General features: G+C 34.6%; 1 protein-coding gene across 1 annotated transcript in view; it reads right to left on the reverse strand.

The window, feature by feature from the left end:
* The window catches only part of FUT8 (fucosyltransferase 8), a 92,384-nt gene extending 76,674 nt beyond the window's left edge, over positions 1-15,710 (reverse strand). Inside the window, exon 1 of the mRNA XM_027885911.1 lies at positions 15,679-15,710. The gene's annotated coding sequence lies outside the window, so the exon portion shown is untranslated. The remainder of the gene's footprint in view (positions 1-15,678) is intronic.
* Between the last annotated feature and the right edge of the window lie 1,265 nt (positions 15,711-16,975).

Raw genomic sequence — 16,975 nt, forward strand, 5'->3', positions numbered from 1 at the left:
TACACATTTTAATTTTAAAAAAACTGGTCTGAAATATTTTTAATCTTTTCAAAATTATATTCAGTCATCAATTTGGAGAACTTATTCATGTTTCCTTTTTTTTTAATTAAATACATTTTTGTAAGTGATGTCAAATAAAAAACTATTTACTAAATACACTTATTAGAGGGGAAAAAAAAACACACTACATTCTCAGTGCAATAGTGCCTGACCTATTTTCTAATCACATTATACAGAGTAGAAAATTGAGATTGCCAAAACACCAGAGGCTTCATTTAAAATATAAGTAATCTTAAAGAATTACATTTCAAGTCTGTCAGAGATTTTAAAAAAGGACATTGATATACTAAAACTTGTTTTCAAAGGTCAGAGAACACTACATGCCTTAAATTCTAAAAATTCTTAATATCTGCTATTTAAATATCCCAGAATTGTAGTGCATGGAGAAACATAATCTGAAAATTAGACAAGTAACACTGATAAAGTGGCAACTGATTTTCTCCCCCTGCTCTATCCATCACCATATAATACTACCAACGTAACAAGCACTGGAACTCTTTCTTTAGAAATGATTTCTTATGCTAAATTGAACTTTTCATATATACCAGTTCAACAGCTTTTGCCTGCTGCATATACATACGCTTTTATAGAGACTGAATCAAACAGCCACCAAAACTCCAACTGCATTTTACAATCTGTACACAATTGTAAACTGCAAATCTGTAAAATACAACTTGTATTTTACAATCTTTTTCTCAACCTGCATAACTTGCAAACATTGACTTGTAAAGACATCAAAATATCTAATTGTATCACTACAGTATCTCAGATGCAATTCTAACTCTGTCTCTTCTGCTCATAGTTAATTCAAACTTGATATAAATCTAAATAATCAGGGACCACATCCATCTGCTGTTTTCAATTTTTCATAAAGGCACCAACTTGAAATGAAATGTACTACTAATATGAGCATATTTGTACACTGGATCCAGCAATAATAATAATATCATCTGACTGAAAATCTGATGATATTATTAAAATAATATCATGATATTATTAAAATAATATCATCTGACTTAAAAGCAGTTTTATGGTCTTTTAAGCCACCTTTTCAGGTGTTGATTAATTCCACATAAATGACTACAAGACTGTTAGTAGCTGCCACTACATTTATTTGGAGGAAAGTCTTAGCCTCCTTTATGCACCTTAACAGCTTGAATGGCAGAAGGAATGTTCACAGTGAATTTCTTTCAGAAAATGTGTAAAAATTTTGTGATAACATTTCTTCTTTTTAAATTCAGAATAAAATACAGAAGTGTTAAATTCCTTCATTGAACTATAGCACGGAGGTTAAATGAGAATGCTGTGCTTTTTTATTTTTACTTAGAGCACCACTACTAATTATTTCTGTAATTGCTATCTGACCTGTCACTACCACAGTGTTTGTTCAATACAAGTGAATGTTAAGGCTTTTGCTATGGTAATGCAATGCTTTAGCTGTTAAAAATATTTACAAGTCTGGTGGTAAGATATTCTACTTCATAGTATGGTCATCAGTCTTCAGAAGCATAGTGATCAGTTTTCACATATCAGGAGGATACAACTCAAAAAAAAAAAAAAAAAGCTACCCAAATATGACAGCCAGATGAATTTTGCTATCTATTTACTAAATACATTTCAAATGGATAATAAAGATAGCAATATTAAGGAAAAGACAGTAAAGAGAAATCTAAACATGCAATATCACAACATCCTACTACTGTAGTTAACAGTAAACTAGGGTGTTTTTTTTTATCTAATGATTTTCAGAAACTTATTTTCAAATACGATATATATTTAGCAAAATATGTTTGTTCTCTTTCAGAAAAAAATGGAGTGGTGGGCATATAATTTATGCCCATTTAAACAGTTATTTGTTTTTTCAAAGAAATATATATAACATTACAAAAAGTTTCCTTAATGACATATAACAAGGACCAGTACTTCCTACTTTTATACAGTATCACTCTAAATATTTAGTAATACATTTCATAAGATTCCTTTATCCAAAAAGGGATGGAAGAGAAATTACATACACTGAGCTTATCTCACTGTTATTTACACAGGTGGTTCCAGAGAAAAATAAATTATTTCAGATCCAAATTTAAGCTTGGGAATCTTTATACATTTCAGTCATACACAAGTACTTAAATTTTTTAAAAACATGCATGCAGTGGAATACATATTTTAAATATACCAGTATACCTTGCCTTTTACAGCAATCATGGTAGATGGAAGTCTGAGATAGCATTGGGGGATCAAAAATTCAACACTGGTATTTTTTTCTAAAAAAACACTATCTTGATTTGGTTTAAATGGATCTATTAACATTTTCCAAACTGCAAAAGGGATTCCTGATGCTAGCAAAAATAATGGTGTATTGATAGCCAGAGCTACAAGAAAACAGAATGTTTTCATCTATCTCACATTACTAAATAATAGTAAGTTTTTAAAGAAACTTGGTTATGCATAAGTATAAAAAGGTTTATGTGTTGTCAAAAGCCAGATAGGTTTTAAAAATATTCTTAGGATAGTTGTATTGCAACACACAAAAAGAAATTATATATGACAAACAGCAACAACTGTCAGACAAAATTGTGCTTTACTGTTCTTTTGCTTTAGCAATGCATATTAAGATCAAAACCAAGAAAATGGCAACATTCCCAAGGCCGCCGTTTTGAATGATAACTTTAAGACAGTGAGTTTATTAAACACCATCTACAAACTCACATAAAGTCTTAGCTTTTCTTGAACTAGAAACGAACCTAAAGCAGTACTTTGACACTTGTTGTACCTAAACCATAACAAATTGAAACAAACTGAAAAACGTGCTGGTTGCTCTTTAAGCGTACATACAACAGCATCTGTCAAATACATAACAAGACAGAGGGTGGGAGTGGGGTGAAGATGGCAGACGTTGTGCAAAAACTTCATTATTACCAATTTCAGCTTTATGTTCATGGAATGTAAAATGATTTCTTTAGTCTTTTTACATAGTATTCATTTTTACATAGTATTCCAAAAATGCTTCCATATACTGTACTGAGTAAGACAATGCTACCTGCACAGGTTCATTTAGTACCAGATTTTTTTTTTATTCATTACCCAATCACAGGAAGACCTCTTCGGAAATTGCAATATGTACTCATTTCTAACTTCCTTCACTCCCTACATTAGAGAAGTGCACAAAAAATGACAGTTGAAATGTAAACATTATGCCAAGATTATTTAGAACCAAATATAACATTAAAGTTTCCTATACAGATTCTCCTCAGAAAACTCAAGAGACCCTTTTTTCCAGATAATTCTTATAATGAAATACGCACGATCCAGCACAGCAGATGCAAGATGAAACCTTGCATTACACTGTTTCTATTAGGAAAATTAACAATATATTATGTTTTTTCTATTCCCTTATGGGGTTACAAATTCACAAAATAGTTTGTGTCCTTTTTTCCCAGAAGAATTTCATTTTTCCAAAAGTGATTGTTGAAAAGCCTTACCATAACCAGGCAATTTAATTATAGTTTATTGATCAGCTCACCTTTATATTGGCTCTTTTTCAATGTACCATTCTTAAATACGTATCAAATAACTCTTTTCACAGTTGCTCCAGATTTGTTTGGCACAGGAGATAAACTTACATATCTTTTACATCAAAGACCAGCTTCAAAATTCTTTTAAAATGAGGTTCTACTAAATATGACACCTTCTAGTTTTCTGGTACAGAGACTAATATAAGCTATAGTTACACAAGAAAGTCAGTTCTGTGTATACAAATGAATAGAATTTGGGCCTAGTACCAAAGTATAGTCAATTAAGATGAAATAATGAAATAATAGATGAAATAAACTATGAAAGAATCCTGTTTTCAGGGAGAAGTGGGGGCCAACATTTCACAGTGCTGTTAAGAAAGGTTTCCCACACACAACACAGACTTTTGGAACAGTTTGGCATAAGGATTTTTTGTTGTTGGGGGTTTGGTTAGGTTTGAGTTTTGGGTTTTCTGTTAGCTTGATTGTTAGTTGGTTTGGGGCATTTTAACGTTTTAAGTGTTAAGCTTACTCTTCTCTCCTGCCCCATTCTCTCAGATTTTCTTTGCTTGATGAAAAAAAAAGTGTATTATAGACCAAACTTAATGTTAGGATATAAATAAAAAGGCATTAAACCAAATAAATCATTATAATCACACACCATCAAAACAGTCTTTACATATAGTTCTGATGATTCTAGAAGCAGGGATCATTAATTTAAAACACTGAAGAGACTTATCAAGAAGAAAATGGGGGAAGGGGAATCAACTTATTCTGACAATAAATAAAGAAAACCATTAGGTTCCTCCAAACATTTTTAATCAGCTCTACCAAAATTATCCCAATTGTTGCATTTGATATTAAAAAATAAAATTTTAGTGATTATATGGTTCTTAGCTTGTTATAAAATAACTTGTCTTCCCTGTTTGCTTAGGAAAATATATTTTTATGTTTCATTCCTTAATCTTGTCTAATTAAATGACGTGGAGAAAGATAAAAATACTCCCATATGGCAGAAAAACCTAGAACCCTCTCCACAATTTGACTGCATAAACTGGTCCAGAGGAATAGAGGGAAAGAAACGGTAAATTCTTCTTGCCTTGAAGAACACTTAACAGTCACACTGAGAAATCCAGCAGCTGAAGAAAGATAATCAATTCATAAACACAACAACCTTAACAGATGAAAGAAACACTTGACTAGTCATCATAACAGGCCAGGAATTAGACAGAAATAAAAAATACTTTCAGCATTAAGCTGAGTACCAGAATAAATCACATTTCAGAAAAAAAAAATGTAGGTGTGAAGAAAAGAGAAAACCAGAAAAAAACATTTGTTCATACTACGACCGTTAAAAAGAAAATAAACCAAAAATTAAAACCCAATCCTTTTCTGTGTGCATAGGGATACATAACATGCTCCTAACATCTCTAAAGGAATGGCACAGATAAGATACTTGGAATACAAGATACTAACAGAAGTCACTGGCAATGACTTAAAGAGTGTCTACGTGCAAAGGGCATACAGATGTATGGATATATTAAACTACATTGAAGTCCTGATTAGTTTCTGCATCAAGCTACAAGTTATTTCTTCTGATGCTTCTTTAAAGCCTGTTTTGAGTCTCATTATATACAGATCTGGAGAAAATCCACAGATTCTAGGAAATCACACAAAACCTACTCATTATATTTGTCATGCACAGATCTCATCCCCTCTGCCACGAACTCCATCTCTAGATGATGTTTACAACAGTTATAGTTACTAAATTATGAAAAAGTTCATGCAAAGGAATAAAAGGTAATAAGCAATCCTTTGATATAAGGCAAACGGGAAAACCCCCAAGTACTGCCAAATTTGAGGGATTTGTAGAGTTCAAGACTGAAAGATCAGTGTTCCAAAAAGGCATGTGGAAGAAAAAAACTCAGAATGACAGGTGTAGAGTTTATTCTATTAAGATACTCTCCGAAGCCACTAGAATTCAGGAACTACATTCCAATAATTTTCTGAGCAGAGATGGAGTTTTCCTTCTTCTTGACCTTGCTTCATGCTTTGATCCCTGCTCTAGTGAGGCATCAAAACATTAATCCACTTTAACATATGTTGCTGTAAAATGCTCCCAAACTCAGAGATTATTTTACAATGGTCACATCCTAACAACAATCTCTGGAATACTGTTCTTGTACTCAACAGCCAAAATTAAATATAAGCTGGTTGCTGAAAAATCTAGGATTGGTGGAATAGTTCTGACTTAGTGATTTTATAGTATGTTCAGAGTACATGTACATGCCATTACTTTTGACTTAAAGTCAAAACATTTTCAGAAATACACCATTTCAAATATATTATGGAGCACTGATGCAGAATGAATGTTCCATTTTCAGTATTTGCAAAATAACTTCCAAAGTATCAGCATTAACTTTTCCCATCCAACAGAGCTTAGTTATTTACAAATCATTTTATATCAGAACACATTTTAAGAATGTATTAGTTAACAGCAACAACTATTAACTGAAAAACAGAGATTCCAGCTTTGTGCAAACTAGTTTTCTGGAATATTCCAGGAAAAACAGGATACAACATTATAAAACAGTAAGAAAACATGGAGATCAGCAGACTGAAAACAATTACATGAATTGTTAGAATGGAACCAGGGGGACAAAATTAGTGTAAACATCTTTTCTATGAATTTTAAGATAGAAACAGTTTAGTAACAGAGAAATACAAAGATCATAAAATATTTTTAGCAAAATAACTTAAGAACCTATTCTAATAGCATGGCTACACTGAAATTTTTTTTTTTCTGGAAAGCACTAGTTGTCACACCACTGCTAACAATGGCACATCATTTGTTTTGCAAATATTCTGGCTCCTGTTCACAAAATCTTGTAACCACAGAAAGGTGTAAAATACTGTTGAACTTTCCAGAGCCTTCTTTGTCACTGACTGAGATACAATTTATACAAACTGTTTTACAATGCTCTGTGATATGCTAATCACAGCATTCAGGAAATTAAGAAAAATCAAGAGTCCACTTCCCACAACTTCATTAGTGGATTTTAAGTAAGTAATGGCCAGTCTTCGCGAACGAAGAACCAGGGAAGGTCTTTACACCTTCCAGCCTGCGCATTGGATTTTTTAGGTGAGACACAGTGTGCGTGGAACTGAGCCCACCCTTTAATCCTGAGGTTCATCTGCCGGGGCCAAGCACGCTTGGACGGTGGCAGCGAGGTCCTCAGGACGTAGATGGATTGCCTTACAGGGCTAACGAGCTCCATCTGCCCGGGGAGTGTCCTAACCGGGAATCGAACCCGGATCTCAGCGTTGACAGCGCTGCGGTTTAGGATTTTTAGTATCCCTCTTATAAAATACCTGTGGATCACCACACCAGTTTTCATTCTGCCCCCCTCCAGAAGAAACATGAATTCTTCTCAGATGAGTGTTACGTACATATAACAATAGCACACATAATCTTTCCACATTTGTTTGACTTCAGCAACTACCAAACCACACTGAAATGAAGACAAGATAATCAAGAAGAAAGGATGCATGGTACAGATGATGCACAAAAACCACAAACTGCTGCAAGCATTCACTGACCACCTGCACAGTGCTCAGTGGTGGTTTTGGGTCTGTGAAAAAAAAGCATCAAGTTTTAAGTTCATTCACTCTTCTAGTTATGGGACAATCAGTAATCTCCTTGCACCCTTCAGATTATGTTCACGCCAAACACGACTGCACATTACACTGACAACAAAATCAAGGTCATTTGACATTGGCTCAAAATGGAAAGATTGCCCTCCAGAAACTTGCAGTCCCAGACTACTATCAGTCACCAGATCATCTGCTTCAATGAAAATATAAAGTAAATAGCTATTATCACATATTAAGAACCACTGAAAACATGACCTTCTGCCCAGCATTGCAACTGTAACATGCAGGAAAAAAACATTTTAAGACCACAGAATTTCTAAACTGTGATGAATCAAGAGAAGAGGGACCTAAGGGGGTTCTGCCTTGCTAAGCCAATCTTAAGCAAGAGGTGAAAGAAGTACTAAAAAGGTTAATATGGTTAGGAATTAAAAGCGGTCTTTTAAAAACAGAACTTTGTGAAAACATTTGCATATTTCCTGGAGAGGCACATGTTCAGTAGCAGAATTGCAAGGCCAACATTCATTCAGAAGGATTCTACCATTAGCCTGACAGGTGAAATTCTACATACTTCTAGACAGTAGAAAGGAGTAATATAATTACTGCATAAGAAGATGCAACATGTTGCTTGAATATGCATTTGGCTGGTTGAAAAGGGGATAGTAATGCCTTGAGACAAGAATGGATTTCACAGATTCAGTGTTATTGTGCACATTGTATTTTACATAGTACTTATGACAAAAACGTTACCAGTAATATGCTGACTCTGGTAAGGGTATATTAATACCCTGTTGGCAGAGGGGAGTATGGTACCAAGAAGTGATCTGGGATTCCTCTATAAGATCCTGTAACGTCCTTGTTGCCTGAGCCAGAAAATGAGGTCTCTGTTCCATTTGCAAGACCAATGGCAATCTTTCCTTTCTTTCCATCTTATTTGAATATTCTATCATATTGTCTTGTTGCACTGACACTAATATGTCATGACTACCATCTTTGCTTGCCAAGTACCTTTTGATCAACAGAGAAGCTCCGAAAATTATTATCTAAGCTATGTCTTCCCTTCTAATCAAAATGAGATTTTCAGGTGTCTGATACCTCAACCAAAGGCTACTGATGGAAAGCACAGATTTATTTTGTTCACGTAAAACAAGGAGGAATGTGGGGGAGAACACAAATACATTTTTCCTAGGAGAATCTGAATTAGATCAGTTTGTTTCACGAGTGGTTTGTCACTACCCTCCAGAGAAATGTAAATCATTCATCATAGCATGCTTACAGATACTAAAAGGTTGCCAGCTGAACTGTTGAGTAGTTGAAGATACAAATGTAGACACAGTGCACTAAAAATGGCCAAAATTTTAAAGGCAGTGTTAATTATGGCTGCTGTATGATACTGAAGTCAATCATGGCAAGAATTATAGCTCAGCACCAGTATGATCACACCTTGAATACTGTGTTCAGTATTGGACCCACTGCAAGACAGACATTGAAGTGTTGGAGTGTGTCCAGAGAAGGACAACAAAGCTGGTGAACTACTTAGGGAACAAACCCTATGAGGAAAGGCTGAAGGAGCTGGGGCTGTTTAGCCTGTAGAAAAGGAGGTTCAGGGGAGACCTTATCAAGCTCTACCACTACCAGAAAGGAGCAAGGTGGAGGTCAGCCTCTTCTCCCAGGTAACAGGCCAGGACAAGAGGAAACAGCTTCAAGTTGTGCATAAGGAGGCTTAGATTGGATATTAGGAAAAATTTCTTCCATGAAAGGGTTGTCATGCATTGGAACACGTTCAAGTAAGTGGCTGAGTCTCTATCCCTAAAGGTATTTAAAAGACATGTTAGGAACAGGTTTAGTAGCAGTCCTGGCAGTGTTAGGTAAATGGTTGGGTTCTACAATCTTAAGGGTCTTTTCCAACTTAAATAATTCTATGATTTGACAGCATGGAAAAGGCATCTGCTCAAAACTTTACCAAAACAACACACAAAGGGGGAAAAAAAAAAAGTCAAAAAATCCATATTTCCAGTTTACCACTCATATGTGTCTTAACAATCAGTTAGTTTGGCCAACTAATTACTACCTTACTTTCAAAGAGTACTTCAGATCTCCAACACATTTAATTTTTATGGCTTTCGTTGTGACATGTTTTTGATTGCAATTAATCGCTTTTATAGTACATAACCAGAATTTCTACCTGGTTGCCAGAACACAACAGCTTATCCAATTTCATGGAAATTTTATCACCCACTAGGTATTTAAGATGCTTTGAGAGCTAGTTCTTTTCTTAATTTTCCTTACCCCATATTTAGAGCTACAACGAGAACATGTTGCCAGGGAGGGAAGGAGAATGTTCTTGTGGCAGCTTGACATAAAAACAACAAATACAAGCTACGCTCCTGAACTCACTTAAGCCAATCGTCAATCCTCATACAGGTATCCAAAGAATTCTCGCTTTATCTAAGAGTCTGTATCTTCTGGTACACCATCTTTCCGTGAATTAATTTTTGTGGACGTTACTATGGTACTCTCTTTCAGTCTTGAAAGAAATTCACGTCCAACGTAATAATGATCCTAATGTATTCCACACAGGGATAGCATGAAACTGCGGCAGAAAGTCAAAACCATAGACAGCAGCATCCACATTTTAGTTAATATATTTTTCTCTTCTGGTAAAAGTCACCTATCACCCAACTTTTCATTCGTTTCTTGGTTCTCTTCTTATATAACTATGATATACACAGAGGTATTTCTGGCAGGTGGGGTGCACTTTGTTCTGCCCACTGGAAGGACAAGAGGCAATAGACACAATGCAGAACACAACAAATTTCAGCTCAATAACAAAACAAATAAAACTGAATTATGATAATTGTCAAACACTGGAGTAGGTCTCAGATGACATGAAACCTCCATTCCTGGAAGATACACAAAAGCAGAGTTGAGCAAGCTGCTCTGACCGGAGCTGCTATTGAGGGGCTGAATGAAACGGAAATCCTCTCCAGTCAGCAAGATCCTACAATTCACACATGCTGAAAATAAATCTGTGCTGTTTATGTCACCCAGAATGAAGCATGAAAAAGGTTTTCCAAAACACACCGGGTAATTTTAAAGATTGCAGCTTGATTCCCATCATAGCAACCATTAGGCAATTGAAATTGTGAGGAACATCAGTGAAAAATTATTTCACAAGAAAAGGAATATGGCATCTCCAGAGTGAACCAACACTAGAAAGACACTTTTATTCATTTACAAAATAATGTTGTTTAAATACTAGATTTAGCTTTATCAGCAAAATGCATTTTGAAACAAAGACATGCAAAGCTAACATAAGCGTTACTCCTAGAAGCAAGATGTTGAATTGTGAGCTTCACTACAATTCTTCCTAATTCAGTAAACTAGGTTTGAATTATAGCCATATCAAAAGGAGTTTTTTAATAGAAAGCCCATGTAAGTTCAGCCACTTACAAGCCTATTTTTATGTAGTTTGAATAAAGGCTAATTGCAGAAGTTACAATGCTTCCTGCAATTTTTATTGAATTGATCATTGAAATCCAAAGATCACTGAAACTTTTTCCTATTTTTTTTGCATCAAAAGCACACATGTTCCCCAAGGTAATGCACATCTTTTAGTAAAACCATTCATGAGATTCAAACACATTAAATGAGAGAATCAGAGAGAATAAATAATTCCCAAATAAATTGCTCAATTAGTTAGTTACCAAACATGTCTATTATCAGCTCTCACCAATTTCCTTCCATATGGATTAAAGTACAAATCTTCATAACTTCTCAAGTAACATCTCAGTAGAACAAGCTTCTTAAATCTCTAAAATGAAATAATACACTCTCACAGACTATGAATTCCTATAGCTTTTCCAAACTTCTTCTTAAGACTATTTCTGAATAGTCTTAGGAACTTCAACCTAGCCATAATGTACACACCACAGCCCATTAATACTGCATACATCAGATACACCTCCCTTACATCCCTTCTACTGGTTGTGTTATTCAAAAATATTGTCTGTAACCTGTAAGTGCAATCTACAATATTAGTCTCCAGACCTGGGACCACACATTTGGCTCTATCCAAATACAAGTTTTTCAAGTTCAACTTACAAAGCAATTTAACAGTTAGCGATCTCTTTCTATCAAATTTAGAGATTTATTAGGAGAAATGTATTCCTCCCAAGAGCTAGCAAAGGCAATGACCAAGAGCCTCCTGCGATAAGGGAAACTTCCTTAGGGTTTGAAAGTTCCCTGCTTACTGACAGTTTTTGCATTCATTAACCAATTTTAATACAGTTGTCATGAGTTTCAACAAATATGCTTAGGAAAAATCAACCTGACTAAAAGACTATACCATTAGGATCAGTTTCAAGTGAATTATCCCATAATTAACCTCTGTCTTGATTGGGTTTTTATACATTCTGGCAAGCATCTAACTTTTCTCATTCCTTTTAGATTTGGTTTATTTCAACATTTGTTTAAGAATAAAAGTAACCAAAAAATCCCACCAAGATTGAAGTGCAAAAAGAATTAAAGACGATTTTCCTATGCTAATAGGTTCTTCCAATTTCAGAGGTGTTTATTAGCCACTATTTAACATAATTCAAACAATAAAGTAGAGAATTTATTATTAATACAGTATAATCACATCATTAAAAAAGAGCAAAGCCAAAACAACTGCAGAATACTTCTATATTGTAGGTGTTGCCTTGGCATTTACCCTCACATTGTTCTTCTCTCCATGACAACTACAATTTCTTTCTTCATATTAAACATAAAAAGGAAAAAAAAACCCTGTGACATAGATCCTCATGTATTTAACTGCAAAAACTTGCGAAGCAAGAAATATTGCAGACAAAATAGACTTCTTGCCTGGCTATTTGCTCTGATCTTGTCCCCTTAAGCAATTTGTCAACACATAGGTTTAGTTTAATGTAACAGTCTAATCATAGACAGTTTAAAAGGTATAGATTCTCGGTGATATTTGAAATTTGATTTTTTTTTTCAAATTTTCAGTCAGTGTTTTAGATTTGGACTATTTAAGTTTAAAATTATAGGCACTCAAAATAAAAAGTTACTTCCTCCATCGGAAGAAAATATTTAAGCTAAAAAAATTTTAAAATAAAAAACATTGCTTTCTGTAGAAAGAATTCTATGCTGCTTCTCAGCATCTTTTGCAAAAAGCTGCTCTCCCTACGCTCCACTCACAAAAGAGATAGACAATTAAGAGGGGGGGGGAAAGAAACAAGACCAGAAACCCCACAAAAACAAAATATCTAGAAACTAGACATTAAATCATAAAAGGTAGTAGATTATCAGAAGGTTATTAGATCACTCTTCTCCTCTAACAGGATATCACAGATGCTTTTGCGTCTGACTACATTTTATGAACTTCCAAAGACAGACATATGCTCTTCCCAGTGTATTGCAGTGTTTCATAAGCCACAATGCATTAATCTCCACTGGTAAAAATGTAAGCTCATTAGATTTTATGGTCTTCCAAAAGAACTAGAATAGCAACACTTATTCTCTGCATTAAATCAGCCTCATATTACCAACCTCTCTTGGTCTTGGATCCAGTGTTATGATCTTGGAAACTATTTTCTTCTGGACTCTCCAATTTGGCAAGATAATTTTGTTTGCATGTACTAAGTGCATGGTTCCAAACTGGACATAATGACCGATATACAGTGACTCCATTCCTAAGCTATGCAGAGAGATTTACATGTTTTTTTATGACAGCACTTCCATTTATTCATCCTGATGTGATGTTACATTTTCAGAACTATTTTTTGTGCACAATACTGTTGATTTAAGGTCAGTGCTTAACCCTCAATCTTTTTCTTCAGAACTCTCAGCCATTTCTTATCCTGTACTTGCCCTTAATTTAAAACCAGTATTTTAAGTTTGCCCTTAATGGCTTGTATCCCATTTTCCCCTGACCATTCTAATGTGTTGCTTCATGTAAAATTCTAATCCAATTTTCCAACCTCTCTGCAGTGTCTCAAGTCTAGTATCATTTTTCACTGCAGTAAACGCGCAAGTCAATGGATACATTAGCAACCTCTTTTCTTGAAAAGAGAAACATGAAAGACTGTTGTTTGTGCTGCCGCATCGAAACTGACTTATATAGAAAGCACTCTTAATAAAAAATATATTTCAGAGAGTCAGAGAAGCAATAAGCCATCTTTCAAGCAAGAATCCAAGCTAAATTACTATCAGAATAGAACAGTGAACTGAAACAGAATGTTTCAGAACAAGAAACAGACAATGCTGATCCTCAGGCAGGGGGGAAATCTGTAGCAAGCAAGCAAGCTAGATACTCCAGAATCACAGATTAAATGGTCTTGATAAAAGGGTAAGGCTAATTCAGCAACAGAGCCTTCTGAAAACGTATTTTCCTTTTCCATCAGGAATCCTACACTGATCTATTTAGATATGTAGAAACAGTGAATATCTATCCGAGATTTTAGGTGCCCCTACAATAAATAAAACTCAAGATATACAGGCCTTTTGTGGAGATTAGTTTATCTTCAAAAGCCTATCACAGATTAATCTAACTTACATAATGCCCAAGAAAGGATAAGAAAGTATTTTAGAATATAATAAAAAATATCCAGTTGATCTTTCTTTTTTTAATAAACTACAAAACTGCAGTTTAGAAATGAAATGGATTAGACTAAGTGTGAAATACAATTTAGAAAAAAACAGGAAAGTCTACCATGGAAGTGATTGTAGAATCATGCAAAAGAATCATGAAAAAAATACTAAATTAGTAGATGGATTAAATACAGTTTTTCCAAGCCAGACTGTGATAGCAAAAAGTAATTCCAAATGCAACTTTTTATGCAATCTGACAGGAAGCAGAAATCCAACACAATCCATAGATTGCATAATCAAGTAACACAGGAAAGGTCTCACCTTCACCCTAATACTCAGTTACCTGTCTCAACCTACCAGCACTACCTAGACCTTACCTAGTCACTAACCTTAAATCAGCTTTGCTCCACTGCTCAATCTCACTTAGGAGTTGAGCAATGCATACAAAAACACTGGCTTAACTCATGCTGCAGGCACTGCAATTTATAGACCTGAACAAATCCTTTTAATTAACTTCCCATACAGATGGAACAGAAAAGGCAAGAAGAGGTTTCATGCAGTTCTCAATCATTGTGCCTTGTTCTTCCCAAAGGAATGAATGCATTTCTACAGCAGATACAACCATCATCACAGCTTACAGACAAATCAAGGTAGTGTGAACACAACATGAAGTATAAAACTATAAGTACATATGCATTCATGTAGGCTCTAACAAACAAATTCTAGTTTACAAAACTGTAAGCCAAGATACAGACAAATTATTGTATTATGTAACATCATGTACAAGGGACCAGCCAATTCTGATTAGAAGTGAGGTTTTGACAAGTCATGCAATTCTTCATTTGTTCCTTTCATTCACTTTCAGGACCCAAGGTCCTTAGAACATAATTTGAAATCCCACTTTTTTTTTTTTTTTTACACTAACATAGTACTTCTAGAGTTATAACTGTATAAATAAATCATAATAATTGAGAGTACTTTAGATGTCATCAACTTGACAACCAGTACTGAAGTTGGGTGAACTGTAAAAGCATCTCATCTGCAACAAATTTGCTTGAACTTCTTGTTCAGTTGTGAAAGTACAAGACATTTTCACAACTTTCTAATCCTTATCATAATTAAGAATATTGATCATAACAGTCTTCTCTACAGTTGCATCAAAAAAAGAAAAATGTCATAACACTCTTGGTTTCCAAGTTCACACCTGAATCCATCTTTCAGTGAAGTTCATTTCATTAAGCAACTTCTCGAAATGAAGAGAGTTGCCTTTCTGCTAAGTTTTGTTTAAATAAAAAATTGTATCCTAAAAGATGAGTATTATCGTACTTGCACACACCTTCAAAACCGTAAGAATATGAAGTACTAACTTTCTAATACTTGTCACCATACGAGAAAAATCTAGCACTGGATCTGGGATGTCCCAGAGCACACAATACTTTCCAGCCACAACTTATAACTCTCACAGAAACTTCATGGAATAGGGCCTGTGCCCAGTTTCTACAGAAGTATGGTATATCTTTGAAAAATACATGTAATATCTGCAATACAGGTGAAAAGGTTCAAAAATACTGCCAAAGAAACAAGGCCTTTGTACCTAAGATGAAGGATACATTAAAAATGCTTTGATAGATTTGTGGGGTTTTTTTAGAGATGAAAGGCAAGGAAGGGAAGGGGAAAAAATTGGTGTAAGGAGAAACAAAAGGTGAAAGAGATGACTGACTCAATTTAGTCAGTGATCTGACACAAAAGTGGAGGTGACTCTGTTTTGCAAAGTTTGCTTTATTCAACTGACAAGGATTTATCAACAGAAAAGCAGTTTTCAATTGTGGACCCAACATCACAAAGAACAAGAAGTACTTACTTTAGGACAAAAATTATTGTTCAAATTAATACATTTGGGGATTCTTCTTCATCATTTCCATTTTGATGCATAGGTAGTTCTCTGAAAGTAGAAAAGGAAAAGGAAAAGCAGATCATTAGTTTTTATCACAGAACCAGTTCGGAAAAGACCTCAAAGATCAGCAAGTCCAGTTGTAAACCTACCGCTGCCAAGTCCACCACTAAACCATGTCCTTAAGAGCTACATCTACACATCTTTTGTTTTAAACAAAACCTTACTTTTGGGTTATCAAGGCATGGAGTTACTGCATAATTTTGTGACAGTTGTCTAATTCAGAATGTCAGCACACTACTGAACTAAGTGTTGATTCCCAGTCATTTATAACAGAAAAGCAATCAAAAGCTGCACATATCAGACTCTGAAACACCAATAAATTGGCTGTTGAAAAAGCTTATTTGTGAACCTGATTTCAAGGGAAGGAATAAAAGCAGGAAAGAAAAATAAATAGGAAACCAATTAAAGCAACAATAGTACCGGGAATAGGAGCGAAGAAAAGAAAATGATAAATGCTTCAGATAACTGACTTTTACCACAATGAGAATCCTGCCAAATAAGTCTTATTTTTGAATTATAATTGATTTGATATTTCAAAAATAAGCTTCAAAAGCTGTACCATTAAATGAAGAAGGTGAAGTGGCAACTCTAAATCTCTCAAAAGCAGCAACAGTAATTTAAAAAAAAAAAAAAAAAAACTGTGTTTTCTTTTTCATGTAATAAATTATTTAAAATAATTAGCACCTACAAAGTCAGAGCCCATGAAGTTCCACAAATGGAATGCCTGTGGAAAAGAGGGAGATAGCCTATTTTCATTTCTATTTTAGATTGACAGTTTTGGTATACTTCAGCTAAGGCAGCACTCAATAAAAAGGTTATAGCTTTTCCTGTGATAAAGTATCTCAGACATTCAAATAAAAAAAATACAACATTGTTACTCCATGTATAAAAAACTAAACCAGGGTTTTACCTTTCCAGAAAAAATAAACTAGTTCTTTTATTGTACCTCTCATCAAATCAGTTAGACTGCCCACTTCACAAAAATGGAAAGGTGAAGCTTTCAGCTGAAGGTAAGTCAAGAAGCCAGGCAGAATGAAATACAGAGCCCTCTGTTCCAAGAGCTACCCCTACAGTGAACCCATCAGAGTATGGTCTAGAACGATAGTTACTTTTACTTTTGTATAAAGCATTATGAAGTATCTTCCTATAAGTTCATATTTGCAACTTCCTTAACAAGTAGAAGACAGTACGTTATGTGAGTATG

Source organism: Empidonax traillii, unplaced genomic scaffold, assembly GCF_003031625.1.
Source record: "Empidonax traillii isolate 1590-97213 ecotype Southwest subspecies unplaced genomic scaffold, ASM303162v1 scaffold11:size2795301, whole genome shotgun sequence".
NCBI lineage: Eukaryota > Metazoa > Chordata > Aves > Passeriformes > Tyrannidae > Empidonax > Empidonax traillii.